This window comes from Montipora capricornis, chromosome 13 (assembly GCF_036669925.1).
Source record: "Montipora capricornis isolate CH-2021 chromosome 13, ASM3666992v2, whole genome shotgun sequence".
NCBI lineage: Eukaryota > Metazoa > Cnidaria > Anthozoa > Scleractinia > Acroporidae > Montipora > Montipora capricornis.
In genome coordinates this window covers 24,201,114-24,214,873 of record NC_090895.1, presented here as the reverse complement: position 1 = coordinate 24,214,873, position 13,760 = coordinate 24,201,114, and positions in this window count along the sequence as shown.

Genomic DNA, 13,760 nt, shown 5'->3' with positions numbered 1-13,760 from the left:
GGTCGTAATAACTTGCAAGACGATCAAGATATTTTTTGGTGGGAAGAGAAGAACTGAGAATGTTATTAAATTGGCCATGTGCAGAAATTAGATCGCTGTAATTGTAATATGGAAGCTCGCTTAGGAGTGTTTTGTTTACCTTAGTAGATTGTTTGTTAAAGATCTTATGGAGCAGTGTCATCACCAGAAGATCCTAGGCGAGCTGTTAGTGTCGACAAATCACTTGAATTTTTGATGGCGACCGGACGAGAGCTTTCATTTTTCCTCAGCCAGATGGTGGAGTTCTTGGCCCAGCAAAATGAGAAACGATATCTTTCCTTTATTTTCTTGGCGTCAGATAATAAACTCTGCAATCGTGGGGAAAGGTGATCCTGGTTACTTCTCTACGGGTAGCCATTACACGATCACGAGCGATGCGCCGGGTAAACTTACAAAAAATCGGTTTCGGCTGACCATCGGACGCGTTACGAAATGGCACTCGATGGGCAATGTCAAGGTCATAAGGATAAATTTCAGCTCCAATTGAGCTGAAGATTCTCATGCAAAGTTGCAACGTTTCATGGGCGCTTTCTCGTTGTTTAAGTTCAGGAACACCTACAAGCTTGATGTTATATGAATACGAATATTCCAATACTTGATCCAGTGAAGATGATATTTTATCCACTTGAGATGACAAATGTTTAACAATTTTTCAATAAGAGACATCTTGTCGTTGACATACTTCTTAAAATCTTCTTGGATATTGCTCGGAGTTGCCGTGGTAATTCCCTCTTCAGTAACTTCAGATGAGTTAGCTTGGCCGCCATTTCGGCCAGCCTTAACTTCGTCGCGTAGGTTTTGTAATTCACCAAAAATTTCTTGAATTTTGTCTTTTAACTTGTCATTTTCCAGTTTCAATGATTGGACTGTATCTTTTACCAATTTGGTCAAGGTTTCAGCAACGTTTTAACTAAAAAAACTAATCAGAGTGAAGAGCTTCGAAATAAGCGTCTTGTCTGCTACGCACACATGCGCACGTGTTAGACAACCTTTCACGACGCGCACGACTATTGATGATCTTGTGTTCGGAGGTGAGTGACCATTGTGTTGTGTGCACTTCCTTGGAGTGTTCTTTAATATATTTTTTTTCGAAGCAGCGTGTTCTACATTGAGTGAACTAGCTCAAAACTAAACGGCATACGTTTTCTTTTCGGCTGCTGTTGTCAATTTCGGTTCTAGAGCAGTTTGTGATCGTTTTGTAACCACTGAGTTGTAAGCAGTTAATTTAATTTTTAAAGGAAATACATTGTCTGCAAAGTACACAATTCAACAATCAATTTGACTTATAATTTATGTTTGTATCTTACAAAATAAAAATTCTTCAACACGGCAAAAAAACCCTTTTTTTCCGGTAATTTTACGAAACGGTTAATGACAGGAAAATGCCGCGTTCATAGGTCGTTTTCCTGTTTTTGTAAACGCGCGGAAGCTCGGTGTTGTCTATTGGTTAAGGACTTTGCCTAATATTGTTATTGCGCAAACGTTGTGCGGATCTTGAGATACTCGGATTTCCTATCGGCGGTGCATATTAATTAATACAGGGATATTTTTCGCGGTTCAAAAGTATGCGGAGAAAGCAGAACTTAGCAAGTGCTCTTGGTATCCAAAAAGGAAATTGGGGGTACGCATGCATTTTTCAGAGATAATTAAGCTTAATTTGGCAAAGAACGCCAGACATTACTTTGTATTTTAAAGCTCTTTACAAATATTGATTAATTATCTTCGAAAAATGCGTGGTTACCCTCAATTTTCTTTTTGGATTTCAATAACACTTGTTAAGATCTGCTTTTCCTGTATATTCAGGAAACCGCTCAAAAATACCTTTGAATTAGTAGGCACCGTCCTTAACGACAGACGTAAAATAAGCTGTTCTGTCCTAATTTTCCTGCACGGAGAAAAAAGGTTTCAACAGTGTTTTCAAGCACATTACACCACAGTTATCCGAATCGAGAAAACGAGGCGTTCAACGTATGTTTTCCTGAAATTGTAAACGCAATTAAAACATAGCATTCCACAATGGTTTTCCTACAGGAGCACTGTTTTCCTGGCCATTATAACATGGTATTTTCCTAGTGTTTTTAGGTTTGGCAAAACGTAGTGAAAACGCGATATTCAACGTCGATTTTCCTACAGTAGTGTTTCACCGACAAACACGCTGTTTTCCTGAGTGTTTTCCCAGGTTTTCTGTACCATTACAACACGGTATTTTGCAAGTGTTTTTGAATTCAGGCTGATAAAACGCCGTCAGAACGTCAATTTTCCGATGAACGGCCGGCATGGCTGAGCATAGATCAAATGAGTGTTAACATGGTGTTGCAGAGAAGGAGATCTAATGGCGTGAAAAAATCAGATATTCCGCCAGCAGAGGTTTTAAATGAGTCGTAAATTGAGATGACACGAACGACTCGAGAAGAGCGCCTCATTACCAGACACAGGTCGCTAAAGCTTGGGTTTCGCAGCATTTACGTCACCTATGCCATGGAGGAATTCAACTTTCATTGGTACCGAAGCCATAAATGACAACTCACTTTTTAAAACATTTTAGCTTTCATTCATACAGCGTTTGCATGCTTTCAGTCTAAACAGGTGCAATGGGCCGTGCAGTGACCTTCCCTGTTGCGCGTGCGCGGAATGTGATTTATTCGTTTGCAGCTAAACCACAATTAAAAGAGAGAAAGAGAGAGAGAGAGAGAGAGAGAGAGAGAGAGAGAGAGAGAGAGAGAGAGAGAGAGAGGCGTAAATATATAAGTTCTCTTTCAGATTCTCAAAATAGGATCGGCCAGAGGGTACAAGGTTTACATCAATACGCGGAAGCATTCATGAGTTTGTGCTTGCACAGGCGGACAACCCTAAGGATGCGAGAGCGCGTGACGCACGTTATTTTGAGATGGTTGTAACGACCGATTCAACTAATCGAGAGCAAGAGATTATGAAGGTAAGAGAAGTAATCCCTCATACTGGCCCTATTCCTATCGTAATCCCTCTTAAGTTATTTTTAGATCTCCTGCGAGATCCGGTATTCCCACGAGGGTTAACTGATAGCCAATCACATGTCCTCATTTTTACCAATGTTGACAGCTGCTCGAATTCCCACGCAATGATTCGCGTCGTTCGCGATTTACCATCAAACAAAAATGGCGGAGGATGTTGAGAGACAAACGCGTATATACATTTTTTTGACGAACGTGACTTGTTGACTACAGAGTTAACCGATTACAATGACTTATGTTTTGAAACCTGTATCTTGGAAGGAACGAGTTATGTAACCGACAGGATTTTGTACAGAATGGCAAACGGAAGACTGTAGTCGATAAGTACGGTTTCCTCGGTTTCCTTTGCGGGATTAAAATATGTTGACTTAATTCTGATACGGTGATAGAGTAGGCAGATAGAGCTCTACAACAGTACCAAACATGAAAGGAAAACTTGAATCAAGCGTCCGATAAAAATTTTTGAACCCGTGTTATCGGATTCAAGTGAATTTGCAAAGCACGTATGTTAAATATAGCTGTCTCCTTAAAAAGAGATTTAACACGGTTTCGTGTATGGCACAACCTTGAATGTGGTATCATTGAAAACTAGACAATTAAGCGATTAACCTGTATCTTGAAAGGATCGAGTTTTATAAGCGACAAAATTTTGTAAACATTGGCAATTCGCAGACTACAGTCAACAAGTAATATATCGCTGACTTGGTTAAAGCGTTCTTGATTTTCTTCGCGGCATTAAAATATGACGACTTAATTCTTAGATATTCATAAATTAGACAGATATCAGACATGAAAGGAAAACTTGAACAGACAGTGCGATAAAAATGTATGAACAAGTGGTATCGCATGGAAGTCAATTTGCAAAGCACGCATGTTAAATATACCTGCATCTTTCAAAATTATTAAACTCGGTTTCGTACATTGGACAGTGTTGAAATTGGTGCCACTGTAAACAACACAGTTAAGCAATTTGAATGATATATCTTTGCATCTTGTATCTTGAAAGTCACGAGTTTTATAGGCGACAGAATTTTGTACACAATGAAATTCGCGGACTACAGTCACCAAGTAACATATTCCTGACTTGGTCAACGCGTTCTCGATTTTCTTAGCGGACTTAAACTATGGTGACTTAATTCTATGATATTCATAAATTAGACAGCTAACGCTTTCCAACAGTACCACACATGACAGGAAAATTTCAATTGAACGCACGATAAAAATTTTAAAAAACGTAAGATCGGATTGAAGTCAATTTGCAGCGCACGCGTAAAATATAGCTCCCTTTTACAAAATTATTTAACAGGGTTTCCTACACTAGACAATCGTAAAAATTGGTATCAGAGTGAATGATACAGTTAACCGATTTCCATGATATATGATTGCAAACTGTATCTTGACAAGGACGAGTTTTGCAAGCGACAGAATTTTGTAGACGATGCGAAAGTGCGCACTAAAATGGACAAGTAACGCAATGCAACCAAGGTAAACATATCTGCTTATGTCAGAATTATTTAACACGGTTTGATAGATTGGAAATTCTTCAAATTGGTATCACTGTAAACTAGGCAGTTAAGCAATTCCAAGGATGTATGTTTGAAACCTGTATCTTGCAGACAATGAATTTTATCAGGTCATGAAACTCAATTTTGAAAACGGAGAGTGGCCTCCTACAGAATTTGTTGCACTTTCCCTCCTCCACGAAACTTCCACATAACGCGCGCGGTAACATTATCCACGATAAAATTGATATCATCTAAAAATAACCTAAGAGGGATTACGATGGGAATAGGGCCAGTATGAGGGATTACTTCTCTTACCTTCATAATCTCTTGTCGAGAGAAAATTCCATAAAAAAATTCAAATCACGATGTTTCTTTTCCAAAACTCATTTTATGGACAGCCAGATAAATAAAGTTCACTCACCTACTATTTTCTGCGTTTATATTGTATGTGACGACGCGTGGCTCTGAAGATATAACCTCATGAAGGCCTGTTGGCACGAGAAGCTGGAGGAGAGACCATCATTTGAAGATCTGCGTAACGCAATGAAAGAAATGCTATGCTGAGGACACTTAACAAGGCCAAAAATAGATATACATGGCTGCCACTGCTCAGGTGATATGGCTGTACGCATGGGTAAAGGTGATGGCCGCGGGGTTGGTGGTTGGTTTGTGCTTCTCTTGCTTGTAAATGGTGAACTTTTTAAGTAAAAGATACAGCAGCCGTGGGAGGTGTAAAGGTGTCCTTAATTTAATACTAAATGCTACTTAGGGTGTCAGTCTTTACGCTGAAGAGTGTACTACTTCGCTGTATTTGTGGAACGGCGTTTTTACAGACCAAGTTTTTTAAAACTTGATTTTCCCGCGATACCAGACAAAAGTCTAAACAAAAGTCTTGCGTGAGAAATTATTACCCTTGAGATTGAGAATGGTCACTCGTGAAAGACAAATATCATATAAGAACTCGTCTAAAAGTAGCTTGATCTGTGAAAATGCCGTTATATAGAAAGTAAATATTCTAAGCAAGAGCCGATACAACGTAGATTTGATATCACTAAAATCAAATCTACGTTGTATCGGCTCTTGCTTAAAATATTTACTTTCTCAACTTGAAATAACGCCGATCAGATCAAGCCACTGATCCAACGTACACCGACAGGAAAATTGTCCACGGTTGCTTGCTTCGAAACTACGTTATATAGACCTAGTACACACTTCTTTAGCTTGTACATTTTGTTTTCCCATTTCAGACCACGTGATTTTCCCAAGGGAATTTTCCGTTTGTTTTTTTCATAAGTTTTGCGTACATATACACGTGCATAAGACGACATTTGAAAGAAACTGTTCCCTAAAGTAACATCACGTGGTCTGAAATGGGAAAACAAAATCTACAACGTAAAGAGGTCAATTGGAGTTGTGGGCTTTTAGTTATGGGCCTTTGTAGGAGCAGATGTACAGATGACCTGTATAACGCAGTTCTATTGGCTGTCTCCCTTCTGAATTGCTATTGACTTTTACGAGAGGATTAAAATACATAGCGGGCTTAAACCAAAATGGCGCATGCAGATAAGGAGTTAGAAAAAGATCTGTAGTGGTAAATGAAATTTAATGACTTGAATTTAATAAAGTCGACAGAAAAACATATTTTTACATAGAAGTACAATAGGCTCAGAAAAGTCATTTTTACGCCAACCCTTTTATTAGTAACAATCTTTAATTAATGCTTTGTTTTGCAAACCAACTTGATGTCGTTTACATCCAGATTGTTTTACACCATTAAATGTAAAAAACAAAGGAAAACTTCAACCAATCGTGTTTGTCATATCAACATAACGAAGCGTTATTGGTTCTGCAGATGTTGGATCGTGTTGGCAGTTGTGTGAAAGAGGACGCAATAATGATGCAGTGTATTATGGGAAGGATACGACCCATACGACTTTGCAAACTAACAAAATTTGGCCGCCATATTGTTTTCAACATGTTCTTGCGTTGCTATCTCCATGGAGACCCTATGTAAAGCGCGTCCAACAATTTTAAAAGAGCTGTGGAAACGGATCCAACTTTGTTGCGCTACGCTTCGGTGATCACGGAACGAAAGAAATGTTGGGAGTTGTAGGCTCAAAAGTTTGACCAGTTCCAAACTTTTGCACAACAACTCCTAACAACGTGCAACAGGTTGTGCAAACAGACGCAACATGCATTAAACACCCAACAATGTTGGGAGTTCTTGGCCAGCAAAGTTGCACAGGGCTTTGGGGGTTAATTCTAATCGATAACGTAAAAAGAAACAGAAGCAATATTAAGTGAAGCTATGATCCTCGCAGCTGTGAACGCAATTTTAGCAATTGCGCAGAGAAGCCTGCAATTTTCAGGATTTCAACAGGGTTTGAATCCGCGACCTCGCGATGCCGGTGCGACGCTCTAACCAATTGAGCTATGAAGCCACTGTCGTTGGGAGCTGGTCATTTGGGGATTCCTATATTCAGCACGGGAACATATGAACCCACACGCTCTCAGCGTCAGTGCTTACGTTGAATAATCAACAGGCGAATTTTTTTTTGTCGTAATTCAGTTCCAGAGGAAGACTATTTATTTTAACTCCACTTTTTTTCATTTAACGGTCCGTTATTAGCTTGGTCTGGTTCCGACCGATAAGCTTCAGGAGAAACTGACGTCATTTACTCGCTAGTTTACAAAAGTGTCAGCAGTCGGCTTAATTAGTATGCAGAACGAGAGTTTTTTGGCTTTCAGATTGTCACCATTCGTGTTCTGCATACTATTAAGAGAGGGAGGCGTGGTGTCCTCATGGTTAGTGCGCTCGACTCCGGATCGAGTGGTCCGGGTTCGGGGCCTGGCAGGGGACATTGTGTTGTGTTCTTGGGCAAGACACTTTACTCTCACGGTGCCTCTCTCCACCCAGGTGTATAAATGGGTACCGGCGTAAAGCTGGGGGTAACCCTGCGATGGACTAGCATCCCATCCAGGGGGGAGTATAAATACTCCTAGTCGCTTCATGCTAATGAAACCGGAGATAAGCGCCGGCCTGATGAGCCTTCTGGCTCGTAAGCGGAGACTTTACCTTTTATACTATTAAGAGGCTCTAAGTAGCCTATACTCATGCGCTGCCAGGTTATTTGTACTTTTGTTGACAGCTTAATAATAATAATAATAATAATAATAATAATAATAATAATAATTTTAATAATAATAACTTTATCGTACACCACAAAAAAAGGTATATAGGTGTTACAAGAATCTATTTGAGAGAAGTTGCTCTTTATCGTGTGAGTTCATTGACCTATATTTTTCATCTTTATTTGAAAGAGTCTGTTTTTTTCGATGGGTCCATAGACCTGTCCTTTTCAAAACAATTTGAAAGAAGTTCTTGTTTTTTCTCTGGGTCCATTGGGCTGTAAATTTCTCTCCTCTTTCTTCCAGTTTGCTGCAATTTCTGAAGTAGATTTATGCTTTCTTATTATTTGTTTCCTTTCTATATTTGATAATTCACATAAACATCTAAGAAATGCAACCTCATAGTTTGTTTAAAAACAATTAAATTTACTTTGAATAATAGAACAAAAGAGATCAATAACAGAATCTACATTTGAAAATACTTTTGTTACATTTTTTGGTTCAGAACCATTGTATACAAAAATGTGGTAACTCATCTTTTTCTTTGCATACCACTGGAAAACACAACTAATGCAGTAGCTAGAAATTCGCATCAAAACGCCTGTGCTGCTTTCCTTATTACCCAAAATGGCAGTTTTAAGCTGTTGTTTACTGGGAACCACATTACAAGATAAATTTCCCTGACATCTTGCTCTATGAATAACTTTTACATGGCCAGCGGCCTACGTCTAATGTCTTTAGAAAATCAGAAATAAAAACATATTTTGCTGGAGTAACATTTCTGATAAATTGCTCTTCCATTCTCAATGATACGATCAACTGTTTGAGAGGTGCAATAGTTACAAGACTTTTGAGGTGGAAAAACAAATAGAAAGAAATGACACAGCAGAACATTTTTTGCAAGAACAAAGATAAACATCATTTAGGTGCTCCTAGGGCCTAAAACTTTGGTTTTGAACATATAATAAATGAACAATGCTTCCACTGTTGCTTTACATTTTACTAATGTTAACACATTTTAATATCATAAGTAACAGATGTTTGTACACGTATATTCTGAAAATGTTGTACCAATGCATTAATAAATCTATTTCAATTGAAGTACATGTTGCAAATGGGTCCCATACCTAATAAATCTCTGCTATGAGAGTAAAAAAATTTACACCTCCCATTAGGAAGACAGTATATTGCAACTGTGTAAAGTTCAAGTGTTAAAATATATGCATGATAATTATCCATCAGCAAAGAATCAAAGGCAGCTAACATTGATATAACATAAGGAAAGTCTGAAATTATAGGAAGTGCACTATTTAGCAAACCACTAGAACCATCACTGTATGTCAACTGATAATTAATGTAGCTTAAGTTATAACCATAACAGGCAAATCTGCTAAAAATAGGAGTCCCTGTGTGCATGATTGTGACAAAGCTGAATGCATATTATTCCCAACGTTTATAATTTGAACCAAGTCAGCTGAAGAGGTTATTGGATTCCTGAAATTTTAAACAAGTGCCAACAGAGACATTGCCACTCGTCGTGTGCCTGCATTTGCCGTACCAAATACTTCAACATTACCTTGACTGTATGGTGCGGCAATAGTTTTAGTTGGATCAACAATTAATTCCTGGACCTGGGTTCCTTGTACGTCATTTGCGAGTCAAGTTAACTCAGGAATGTAAAAGCGATACAAATAGATCTTTGTAAAGCCACAGATGATTAATTTGTTACATTTCATAAATGTGAACCAAACTTTTCAATACTGGCAAATAAATGGCCTTTAAGTAAAACAAAAGTAAGACAGAAAACCAGAATTTCCCCTTAAAGCATCCTCTAAATTCCTTTGCCACCAAATAAACAGAATGCATATCAACGACTAGTCTGTACTGTTGAAAGAATTCCCCATTTTGACTTCGTCGCATGTCCATACTGACAATAACAGTCGTTCTAAGAACAGTTCAGATTGCTAAAAGTCGGATCAGTTTTTCTCAGGTATTCTAAGTTTCGCTCAAAGCTGCTCTAAGGTTCTCAAAGATCACTAGGGGCTGAGATGACCGGCTTGTTGATGGAGATCAGCTTGAATGACCTTTATGTCGATCCCCGCTCTCGTGCTAAGTGTTTATTTGTAAAACAAATTAGAGAAAATATATATAATTTTGTCTTTAATGTCAACAACTTACCTTTGGCTCCACAATCGAAAAAGATTTATTGTAACAGCTCGGGCCGTACGACCGCGACTACAATCACAAAGTTTGAACAGTCGAGATGCGATGGTTCGGGCGCGAACATGCACATCCAAGAGAAAATGACACATCTTAGGGGCTAGACTTTCAAAAGTCCTTCGTCTCGTGTAGATTCGCGTCCGAAAAATCACGCTTCGCTCGCCAAAACATTTTCTCCCGGGATTCTCGTTAGGTGGAATTGTGGCAAGTCTACTTAACATGAGGCAAGTCTACTTATCATGAGAGGGATGGTTGATTTCTTCAAACACGCACTGTTTATTTTGTCGTGCAAAATGGACTGATTTTCCAAGCATACATACATTTTAAGACTCTAATACTTCTTTTCAAGTCTTTCTATTAATTTTTCTGACTCAACAATACATTTTTTCAGCAGCTATTAATTGTTTTGAATAATCGCCTACCGCCGCCCCACGTAAAGTTTACAGTCATGTATGTAAATGTATGCAAGCATAAATTTCCATGCACTAATGTCACACGGAAAACAAGAAACGGAGGGCATTTTATACCTCATGGGCTTACTGTGCATGAGTAATTAAGCCGCATTCACACATTGCAATTTTAGGCTAGTGACGTCACTTAGCTTTCTCCTCGATCAAGCAAGATGAGGGCTTTATATCTGACAGAACCACGCCAAATAATGACGGAAGATTGCCGTGAAAATGAACCGTTTTTCTCTTGAATTGACTGCATAACATCTCGCATTTCGAATATTCAGCACAAGCACTTTTGAAATGTGAAGAAAAACGAAAAATGATTTTTGATCGTAGTGGCACTTTAAGGTGACCGGCGTTGAGTTACTGTTGTTTTGTTTATCGATATCTTTGCAGTGTTTCTGCCTTACAAAATCTCCCTTTCCCATTTTTTTATTCCACATCCCAAATAGATTTTTAAAATGAAAAGGAACATTCGATTTTGGTATTCTTCGTCAAATGACACTAATTGTACTCCTGTTAAAGATCCTTGATAGCATTGTTAGGAGAATAATAATTATTTATCAATTTTTGTAGTCGATGACGAATGAGAAATGCTTTTCAAACCTTTAAGTCTAGACAACATAATCATTGTTGATAATACTCACTCGTATCCTTGTATTTCTTTGAGCGTAGAAATTAACTCGCCTCAGTTGGAACGACTTCTGATGCTGGCTCTTTTGTATTGTTTCTCGCTTAGTTGAAGTTTTGAACGCATTGGTTTTTCGATTACACTGTTGGCATTTCGAATACGATATCTTTTCACAAATTCAATATTTATTGGTAAGCTACCTTGGCTTCTTTGGTGCGAAAACGATGGCTGGAAATGAAGTTTTGATTCTGTTCAAGTATGCGAAAGTAAAACACGTGAACACATGCTTGCAAACTTAGTGCACGAGGGCACGTGCCAAGATTACAGCGTGCATAACAATAGCGATTTCAGATAGCCTGCGTAACGGGCGGTTCTGTTGTTGCGGAACACAAGAGAACTCGAGAGGTTTTCCCCGGGGGAAAGGAAGAACCCATGAGAAATTGGAAACAATAATTGGGAACAAACAAAGGGTATTATAGTATTTTCGAAAAATGGCTGATTTTGATCCATCTTGACGTTTCGCTCTAGTGTAAGCACTAACTACCTATTTCCAACAATGAAGTAAGTGTAACGCTTATCATTTATTTTTTGGTGAGGGGAAGTGCAGCTGTTTATCTTTCCTTGAGCTCGATGAACCGACATTAAGGGAGCCTTTGTGACGTTAATTATCTGTATTCCAAATAAGAGTGATGTAGGGAAGATATCTGTTTACAAGCATTGCTTTTGTTTTTTCAAATGTGCCAGCCACGGGAACAAAAGACCCCTTGTTCGACAGCCAATAAGGCTCTGGTTGGCACATTAGGAAACTTTAGGAACGACAACAGCGACGGCAACGAGAAAGTCACAAATTTGCATACTTTAATAGTGGGCAAAGACAATAGCTTAGCACGCCCTGAACGTTTGTTTTTTTTTTTTTTTTTCACTTTTGTTCGTTTCTTTGTCGTCGTCTGAAAAGCAACAACCCGAAATAGCCAAATTTGCGGTTTTCTGAAGGACGTCAGCACTTGAGGTTAAATTTTCATTTTCTCCCCTAAATTAAATGACGTTCCGACCAGTGTCATTCTTGAGAAACTGGTACTACCACACCCTTGTCATATTAAGGAGGCTCGAAAGAGTGGCTCCTTATTTCAAACAAGTAAACATATTCTTTCCTTAGATACAGTTAGGGTAATCATATCAAGACGAAATTTGGCCAGGGTATTAAGTACCAACATAGATTTCTCGTTTCATATTTTTCTCCAAATTGACGTTACCATAGTACGATAAAAGGCATTCTTTGAGCCTTAAAATTAAGATACATTGTCGTTTTTGAAAAGAAGGGACAGCGAAATCTTCCCATTCACCGTTACCAGATAATGTTAGAAAATACCTCTACAATATTTAAAATTCAACAAAATCTTTGGGCCAGTTTTTCAGAAAAAAACATTTTTTTTTCCAAAAAGGTCTCTGTAATTATTTTTTTCACATACAAGATTTTTTTTTTAATTTGAAAGACAAACGTTTTAAATTAGCTAACATGCCAAAAATGAAAAAAATTCATTGTCCTTAAGCACAGAAATAAACGAGTAAAGTTGCAAAATTAGGAAAAATGAGGGGGTCATGTGAAGAAAATTAACAAAAAGAGTTAATTATACGCTTGTTTTTTACCCTGTCCCGCGCACGTGTCTTGAAAATCCGCAAGAGCTCATGTTATTACAATATTCTCGATCCCAGGGCTAACGCTGCTGATTCCACGGTCATGCGCAGAAGAGATTTGGGATCGAGATTGATATTGCAACGTCAGTAAAGCGAAAAGCTAAAATAATTAAAACAAAACACGAATAAATTTATATGATTTACTTTAATTAATATGATGTGCATTCAGTTTAGTGACATCGTTCTTTAATAATAATTCGGTGTCAATACTTGGTATAATAAACTAAGAGTTTTCAACTCTATATACTATTTAAATTTGAAACTTTATAAATTCTATTCACTTGGTACAACTTGGTGGAAAAGAAGACTATCTCTTGAGAGTCTTTGAACAATATATAATAACGATGACTACAGTATAACAAAAAAAGGCACGAAAAGGAAAAATATTGACAAACGAACAAAATGTGACACGAAGAGAGTTATTTATCCATGGTGAGTCGGGGAGACTCGGGAAAAAACCGAAGGAGCAACCACTCGGATTTGTTCCGAATATCCCCCGAATCACCATGGATAAATACATTTCTTCATTTCATTTATCGGAGTTAATTAAAGTGCTACTATGACCAAAAAATCAATAGGCTTTTTAACGATATATTAAAATTCAGCTTGATAGCGAGGCAGTGAGGACAAAGACAAAGGAAAGTGGATGATCGGTAAATATTTTTCACATTCATTCCAACGTGTTTCTACTGCTTTTGTCCTCACTGCCTCACTATCAAGCTGAATATTTGATATTTCAAAAATGGCCTATTCTTTTTTTCTTTGAATTTGAAAACTATGTTAACTAAACACTAAGTGACCCAAGTCTTAAGCCTTAATTAAAAAAAAAAAATCTCTTTATTTCAAGTAGAATTTCCGTATTTAATGGTTCGTCATAATTAACTTCAAAATCGTGAAAGGGTTGGATAGAGGAGAAAACGAAGTCAAAGACTCACTTGTTTAAGAATGCAATGCGTTTGTACGCGACTGAATTAATATGCAGTACCGGAATTTCGGGCTGTTTTCATGTGACGTCATGGCTGCCATATTGGTGCCCCTAAACTAAGAAACGGCAGCCACGTTGATGTCCTCAAATAATCCTCAGGGAATTGAGCTCCAC